The sequence below is a fragment of the Schistocerca gregaria genome, chromosome 3, assembly GCF_023897955.1.
Source record: "Schistocerca gregaria isolate iqSchGreg1 chromosome 3, iqSchGreg1.2, whole genome shotgun sequence".
In the NCBI taxonomy this organism is placed as follows: Eukaryota; Metazoa; Arthropoda; class Insecta; order Orthoptera; family Acrididae; genus Schistocerca; species Schistocerca gregaria.
In genome coordinates, this window is record NC_064922.1 from 873,165,224 (window position 1) to 873,174,062 (window position 8,839).

Consider the following 8,839-nt stretch of genomic DNA (forward strand, 5'->3'; position numbering starts at 1 on the left):
AGTAAAACAGAAGTGATATCAGGTGTTCCCCAGGGAAGCGTCCTGGGACCTCTGCTGTTCCTGATCTATATAAATGACCTGAGTGACAATCTGAGCAGTTCTCTTAGGTTGGTCGCAGATGATTCTGTAATTTACCGTCTAGTAAGGTCATCTGAAGACCAGTATCAGTTGCAAAGTGATTTAGAAAAGATTGCTGTATGGTGTGGAAGGTGGCAGTTGACGCTAAATAACGAACAGTGTGAGGTGATCCACATGAGTTCCAAAGGAAATCCGTTGGAATTCGACTACTCGATAAATAGTTAAATTCTCAAGGTTGTCAATTCAACTTAGTACCTGGGTGTTAAAATTACGAACAACTTCAGTTGGAAAGACCACATAGATAATATTGTGGGGAAGGCGAGCCAAAGGCTGCGTTTCATTGGCAGGACACTTAGAAGATGCAACAAGTCCACTAAAGAGACAGCTTACACTACACTCGTTCGTCCTCTGTTAGAATATTGCTGCGCGGTGTGGGATCCTTACCAGGTGGGATTGACGGAGGACATCGAAAGCGTGCAAAAAAGGGCAGCTCGTTTTGTATTATCACGTAATAGGGGAGAGAGTGTGGTAGATATGATACGCGAATTGGGATGGAAGTCATTACAGCAAAGACGTTTTTCGTCGCGGCGAGACCTTTTTACGAAATTTCAGTCACCAACTTTCTCTTCCGAATGCGAAAATATTTTGTTGAGCCCAACCTACATAGGTAGGAATGATCATCAAAATAAAATAAGAGAAATCAGAGCTCGAACAGAAAGGTTTAGGTGTTCGTTTTTCCCGCTCGCTGTTAGGGAGTGGAATATTAGAGAGATAGTATGATTGTGGTTCGATGAACCCTCTGTCCAGCACTTAAATGTTAATTGCAGAGTAGTCATGTAGATATAGATGAGCCGTTGGGCAAGGCGTCTGTTATGATCGCAACGAGGACGCGCAAACCTGCCCATCCGCATCAACTATGACTCCTACAATGTTGGAACATTCGGACACTCTCATTGGAAATGATCGACGCACCACAAAGAAACTCCTCGCTGCTCAAATGGACGTCGTCGTTGGTCGTGCTGAGATACTCGTCCGCCAACTGGGGTACTAAAGGGTGTGTGCCCGCTGAGTTCCTTGTAGCCTAACGGAACACCAGAAAGAGCAAAGAAGGACCATCTGTGTGGAACTGCTTGAGCGGTACGAGGCTGATCGTGAGTTTCTTGTTGAACATGGTCACAGCCAGTGAAACTTGGGTTCATACGTTTGAACCGGAAACAAAATGGAGTGGTGGTACATCATCTCTCTCACGAAGGACAAGTTGAAATTCGGACCCTCAGACGGTCCAGCCAAGGTGACGGTCTTCTGGAACACTGAAGGGGGTTATCGTGTTTGATGTTCTCCATCATAATGCAACGATCGACACTGAAGTTTGTTGCGCTACCCTCACGAAACTGAAGACAGAACTTCAGAGTGTTCTTCGCCACAAAAATGCAAAAGAGTTTCTCCTTCTCTGTGAGAACTGAAAGCCTCAGACAAGTTTGCGAACCCGAGAGGAGCTCAGAAAACTTCGTTTGCTGTTCTTCCTCATCCACTCTACAGCCTGGATCTCACACCTTCACACCTTCTGATTTCCATCTGTTTGGAACAATGAAGTATGCACTCCACTGAAAGCAGTCCATGGACGTTGAGGTCACTGATGCTGTCTGACGTCGACTAGTGGAGAGGTACTATTGGGGCATAAAGGCCTCCATGTAAGGTGGTCTAAGGCCGTCCCACTAAATGGCGATTATGGTGAAAAATAGGGTTTTGTAGGCAAAAGAGTGTGGAATAATATGTTGAACTGGAATCCTTAATGAAACCAACCTGCTTTCAGAAAAAAAAGTGTGTTACATTATTTTTTGAACGTTCTTCGTAATTTACAAATGACCAATTACCACAGTACGTCAGTTTGGCTATACTTGGGTTAGAGTTTAAAAACTCATTAAAGCAGACAAGTGATGGCGTCACTTTAGGATTAGAAATCATTTTACACTATTGAACTTCCCCTGTCGAAGGAATGTACGTAGTTCCATAGCTATACACAATGGTACTAAGAATTGTTTGAACGTTCTAAACTAAATAAGAAATAACGTGGCGGGGTCAGGGATTTTCTCTGCCTCGTGATGACTGGGTGTCGTGTGCTGTCCTTAGGTTAGTTAGGTTTAAGTAGTTCTAAGTTCTACGGGACTGACGACCACAGATGTTAAGTGCCATAGTGCTCAGAGCCATTTGAACCAAATAACGTGGTCATCTGAGTAAAGATAAACGTTGAGCGCGTCCCATCGTTATTCAATGTTGTCTTCTCTTTCCATTTGTATCCTTAGTGAAGTAGATGATATAGTTGTAAGGTTTTTGCAGAAAATAAAACTGTATGGCTGCATTTAACTATAAACGTTTATTACACAAGATGGCACATATAGAGATACAATAGATGGAAGCGTACGCTGATAGCGAAGAGAGGAAGCGGTGATGTTGAGCAGTTGTGTAGTCATGATGTGTAGCAAGGTCGGTGTCCATGTGGTATGTGGCCCATGGTGGGACCTCAACCGAAGTAGGCGATCGGCCCGCCATACACGTAGGGGTACCCCGCGTAGCCCAAGTAGAACGCCTCCTGGCCCTTGAGCGACTCCTTGGCGGCGGGGGCGGCGGCGGCGGGGGCGGCAGCGGGGGCGGCGACTGGGTACGGCGCGGGGTACGGCACGGCCACGCTCACAGCCACCAGGGCCGCCAGCACCACGAATAGAGCCTGCAGCACACACCAAACACCACCAACGTTAACAATAACTCTACGGAGATAAATATATTGCTTCATCATCAACGTTTGGTACAATAATCTATCTACTCGAATACGAAATAAGAGTGACTATGTTATTGAGAAGTACGATAGAATTTTCCGTCAGACATATAAATGTAATTCTTAACGACGCAATGACTGTTATTTCGTATTTATTCACCGATACCAGGCTCTCGACTTTCACTAAATATACATAGGACGGGAATATACGTAACGTACGAGTGCAGTTTTGAGACACATGAGCGACGATAGATGGAAGTTTGGGTCGGGCAGTGATTCGTGCACGGAAAGCCGAAGCGGTTAAGGTGACCACTCACGTAAAGCGGGAAATTCGGGTTTGAGTCCTGGTCCTGCACAACTTTTCACTGTCGTACTTCTAGTATACAGCCGACCTAGTTTCAAATTCTCAACGGCGAATACATTTCCTGTATATCTACTAGAGATATGTACCTTAAAATATTTGGCGAGAATCTGAAACATTCCATTCTTCCATAGGGGTGCCTGAAAAATTTAGGTACCAAGACGTGTGTTAGATACAGTTTGTACAGGAAACAAAGACATTTGCAAAGTTATTAAAGTGGTGATTCATATTACTTTTGTGCATAATTACAACGTTGTATAATAAGTCTATTTTTTCGCCAGTAAACAAGTCTTCGGCAACAGAAAAGGAATCAGGGTTCCGGTCTGGCAACCACTTAGCATTTCTGAACATCGTCATCGATTCTGAAACATTCAGATGCCCATTTAGGGAAACTTTTTCTTTCAGAGTATGCTGATAGAATAGCTCCATCTTAGCAATCATATAACCGGCTTGCTCAACGAAAGATCAGTACCTAAGGACTAGAAAGTTGCACTGGTCACACCAAAACTTAAGCAAGAAAATAGGACCAATCTTCTGAATTACGGAGCCATATGACTGACGTCGATTTGCAGCAGGATTTTGGAGCGTGTACTGTATTCGAACATTATGAATTACCTCGAACAAAACAATTTGTTGACAAACAGGCAACACGGATTTAGAGACAATCCTTCTTGTGAAACACGATTAGTTCTTTATTCATCAGGAAGTAATGAGTGTCATCGACAGGGGGTCTCAAATTGATTTTTAAATTTTCGGAAGGCTTTTGATACCCTTCCTCTCAAGCGGTTTCTAATCAAATTGCTTGCGCATCTACTAATGTCTCAGTTGTACGACTGGCTTCTTGATTTAGTGTCAGAAAGTTCGCAGTTTGTAGTAACCGACGGAAAGTCATCGAGTAAAACAGAAATGATAGCTGTTGAGCTCCTAGGAAGTCCCTATGCTGCTCCTAATTTATAAGGGGCGATCAAAAAGTTTCCCCTCGAACGCCGTCCAGAACCATTATGTCAATCAAGCAAAATCTTCATGATAATTGAGAGAATCATCCCATCAACGCACAAAGTTGAGTTACCCGTTTGGTAAAACATCGTGTCCCGATGCGTGAAGAAGTCCATAATTGCCTGCTGCACATCCGTGTGTGATAGGAATTGTCGACCCTCCAAAGTATTTTTTCAGTGACCAAAGGCGTGATAACCACATGGGGAGAGACCAAGAGAGATCAGGACTATAATGCAGGTACTCAGGTGTTCTCCACTTGATTTGTCGCCACTTCTAATATACGACGTTTCGGTATGGGACGTGGGTTGTCATAAAGCACAAGCACACCTTGTCGCACAACATTGGTTTTCAACAGATATGCTATCCCATACACACTCTTCATTCTCCGATGGATGTCTACCAGCGTTTTTCCTTCGCCAGCCAAGAAAAGAGTAACAGGACTTTGGTTTAGTTTGGACGCATCTGGTAATAAAGTCGCCACAGTTCACGTTTTCGCATTTACCAGACGAACGTCGGAAAGACACGAATACCACACTGATACCTTGTATACAAGTCGCTGCTTATATACCAGAATCGCAGCTACGTTGCATGTATGCTGTAGATAACGCCCTCAAACTGAAATTCTTTCATGACCCCTTACATATAAACGATTTAGGAGACAATGTGAGCAGCCATCGTAGATTCTTTGTAAATGGTGTTGTTATTTACCGTCTAGTAAAATCGTCAAAATATCAAAAACAATTGCAAAATGATTCACATCTTGTAAAATCCCAATAACAGCGAAATGATGACCTTACACCACGCGTGTCGCTTTTGTGTGGCGTGCACACTGAAACCCATAGGTATTCAAATCGCCTGCACTTGAAGGCTCGATAGCGCGGAGAACTGAATCGCAGAGTGATATAGGAATTAATACAACCCTTAGAGACGTATTGCGCCATGTTTATGATACTTCCCGATTGCACAATCACGTTAAAGCTCTAGTACAGACACACAGGCATTCCCATGTGTGCTACTTTTAGAATTTTCTGGTATTCTTATAATGGTATACTACACTTGAACCTTTCTGGCAGATGTCAACTTTTATTCTCGTCTCCGTCGCTTTCAGACGACTTTCTGACTAAAATGTGGACTGTGCTCAAGGTACTCCCCACTTTACACTCCCAGGTTTGAAGTCCGAGACGGTCGATGATAAGTTGTAGCACAGCTTAGCAAAATTCTTGCTTTAGAAGCCCTGTACTGGGCTTCAATAGTCAAAACCGTCTCGCTATGCCACAGTTCATTGAATACTAGAACAATTACCTAAGGAAACACAGTGCGGTTATCCTACGCTCTTCTTAGTTTGAAAATAAGTATAGCAGAAAATGATGCAGGATGTTCGGTTATGGTGCACACGTAGTACCTTCTTGTCGAGCATCATAGTCTCTAGCATTTAGCCCTGAATCGAAAAGCTGTATGTTACGACAAATTTTATCAGTCCACGGTCTTAGCTAAACATTTCCCCTTCTCAACATTGAGCGTTGTGCTATTTAGATTCACATCGTATAATTCTGGTACACTGTTCACAATTTCCGAACCTTAATGTAGTTCCTTAAAGAACATACCAGTGTACAGTGCGTTTACTGGACAAATTATTTTCCTCTATTCGTGCATAGAAGTCTCTAGCGTTTTCCAGTATGGAAAATTTGACCAGTTCTATGTTCTTAACTACGAGTATCTCCGGCTCTACAGTGTACTGCTGTATGTAAAATTCCGGTAATCCTGATTTATTCCTTCCGCACTTCATCTCAGGCGAATAAAGTAACAGTTCCTCGAAGACTGGGAGAAACATCTTTGTCAGTTACAAAAGTAAGCTATGCCTGTCTATCGTATTTCTATTTTTGGAGAATGAGAACTTGAAAGAGATGAAATAATCCTTCAAAAGCCATTAGTTGCTATGTTAGGTAAATGCTGCTTGTGTAAGCCTGTCAACGAATAGAAGAGAAAACTTACTGAACTAACACAAATAACCTAGTGATCCGATTCCAGTCCACAGTTTCCACTAAATACATTAAAGGTTTATACGAGATTTCTGTGTACGATAGGAACATAAGATGAGTACCAAAATTAGACATCAGATTGAAAGAATGCCGGGTACTTCTCGTACCTGACGAATTTGATATATCACGTACAAGTTAAGTGCAGTAACGCAAACGCGATTTTAGTTAGTAATGCATTTATAGCGATCTTTCGAACCGTGAAGTACAGTAGTCAGCTTTGTGGTGGTGTCCGTCTCGGTGTCGCCAGAAGAGTACCGTAGCAGGGATTTTAATCAGAGGAAAGAGTTGATGAAAGGTACGCTAATGTTTATCTGTTGTACATCTAAGTGACTGGTTGGTTTTATGCAATTTCGGCTTCTCGTTCGCTTTACCTTTAAAATGAATACTGATTGTGTCATAAGTAAGGGGCACATATGCATGTTTTTGAAGAACTGTTGGCAACCGTATAGAGCACTGGAAGGGTCAACCACTGGAAAACTTAAACCCAAAATCAGTCTTACTGAAGAAGTAAAAAAATTTTGTGGCTCTTCGTTGAAGGAGACCTCCCTTGCAAGAAAACGAAAATTCACGTTCTTCCAAAGACTTCTCACAAAAGCGTTAAAAAATAAGGCTCTGAGCACTATGGGACTTAACTTCTGAGGTCGTCAGTCCCCTAGAACTTAGAACTACTTAAACTTAACTAACCCAAGGACATCACACACGTCAATGCTCGAGGCAGGATTCGAACCTGCGACCGTAGCAGTCGCGCCGTTCCAGACTGTAGCGCCTAGAACCGCTCGGCCACCCCGGCCGGCTACGTTTTACATTTCACTTCAAAATCCGAGTCAACACTGGAGAAGAGTCACACGTAAATGATTCGCCAACATTTGTGGCTATATATTCATATTAAAATGAGACATTGCTAGTAACCGGGAAAAAAAAGGGTATTGAAGAACGGGCACAGTATATTTTAATCAGTAACTACAAAAAGCCGAATATTTACCAAAAAAAAAAAAAAAATACACGGAAGTGCTGGAAAGGACTGAAACGTGGTTCGTGAGTAAATCTTCAAGTCATATGAGCAAAGTTAATGCATTCCATGAAGAATGTTATTGGTTAAATTCACAGACGTTAGATATTGCCAACTTTCAAAGAAAAAGCGTAATTCCTCGTCAACGTCGAAGTTTTTAGACGTGCAGCATATGCTCGGAAATGGGAAGGTTAGGGAATGAAATCAGCTGTGCCAGTTTCTAAGGAACCATTCCGGTGTTTGTCTCAAGCGTCTTAGGAAATCCACAGAAAATCTGAATGTGTGTGGCCGGACGGGGTTTGAAACACCATCTTCCTGAATGCCAGAACAGAGTCTTAGTAACCCCGAAACACTTGGAAAGCTGGTATACACGACAAGCGAAGTGAAGCACCTTCAAATTCGAAACAAACTTTTGATAAGAGAGAAAGAGTTTCTTAGGTCTATTTCGGCATTGAAATTTTGATAACAAACGAAAGTGCGCAATTTACAGGCACCCTGTTGAATTATAAATGATTTTAGAACTTATTTCGCATCCCAAAAAGTGGACGATCTAGACCACACATAAATTAACTATCCTGCAACCAAAGACATGGATCACGACGCTGAAGAACCAGTAGCTAGTTCTCGATTGATGCTACACTCTTCCAAATGTTATACCCGTCAGTATGCTGGAGATCCCCATGAGCCTGACAGGATGGGAACACGGATAGTACTCACCAAGTACTTGTTCATTGTTGGTTGAGGGTCTGCTGAGCGGGCCACCAGTGGAGCGTCTGCTGTGTCTTTGGCGGGCAACTGTGCCCTCCGAATCCCGAGTGGCACATTTATAGGCGAGCGGGCGATCGCTCTCCCCACGGCCCAAGGACGAGGCGGGGTCGCCTTCTGGCCCGGATACGCCGCCGAATCGCGCCCGGTGGGCGTTCCAAGAGGCCGTAAAAATTTAGGGAGCCATGCTGTCGACTTCCTTATCTGCGACGAGGTGACACTGACCCCAAAACTGGCGTCTGGGGAAACGGCCACATGTGTCACACGAGAAACGCTCCAGCTACTATGCTGCTGAATGTTTGTCAAAATAATTATTTTCATGTTTTTATATGGTCCAGGAGGGTCATGAACTGTCACATTCACTGTGTCTTTTGATGGTCGTATTGATGTTTTTCTTAAAAGCAATTGTTCTTATCTTCGTGTAAAGTCCCTTGTATTATATTTACTAGTTTGTGACGTGTTTTATCGCCGATATCTATTAGGATTTCCTAACCCATGTAGTTTCATAATTTAATGTAAATTTATTTTGGCAAGGAGGTACTGAACAGAACTGGTGAGACACGAAATTTGTGGTACAACTTGACTAAAGGAAAGGATGAGGTGGTAAGACTCATTCTGATGTATCAAACGATCACCAATTTACTAGTAGTACTGGAGGGAAGTGTGTGTGTGTGTGGGGGGGGGGGGGGGGGGGGGGGTAAAAATTGTAAACGGAGACCAAGAGATGAATACAGTAAGAAGCTTCAGACGGACGTAGATTGTAGTAGTTATAGTGGGATGAAGGGGTTTACACACGATAGAGTAGCATAGTAGCATGG

At 43.1% G+C, this 8,839-nt stretch overlaps 1 long non-coding RNA gene across 1 annotated transcript; it reads right to left on the reverse strand.

The window, feature by feature from the left end:
• Positions 1–2,433: 2,433 nt before the first annotated feature.
• On the reverse strand, positions 2,434–8,059 carry LOC126354930 (uncharacterized). The gene is made up of 2 exons (XR_007565402.1): positions 7,974–8,059; positions 2,434–2,803 (listed from the first exon to the last, which is right to left on the reverse strand). It is a non-coding gene; the product is annotated as an uncharacterized LOC126354930 (long non-coding RNA).
• Between the last annotated feature and the right edge of the window lie 780 nt (positions 8,060–8,839).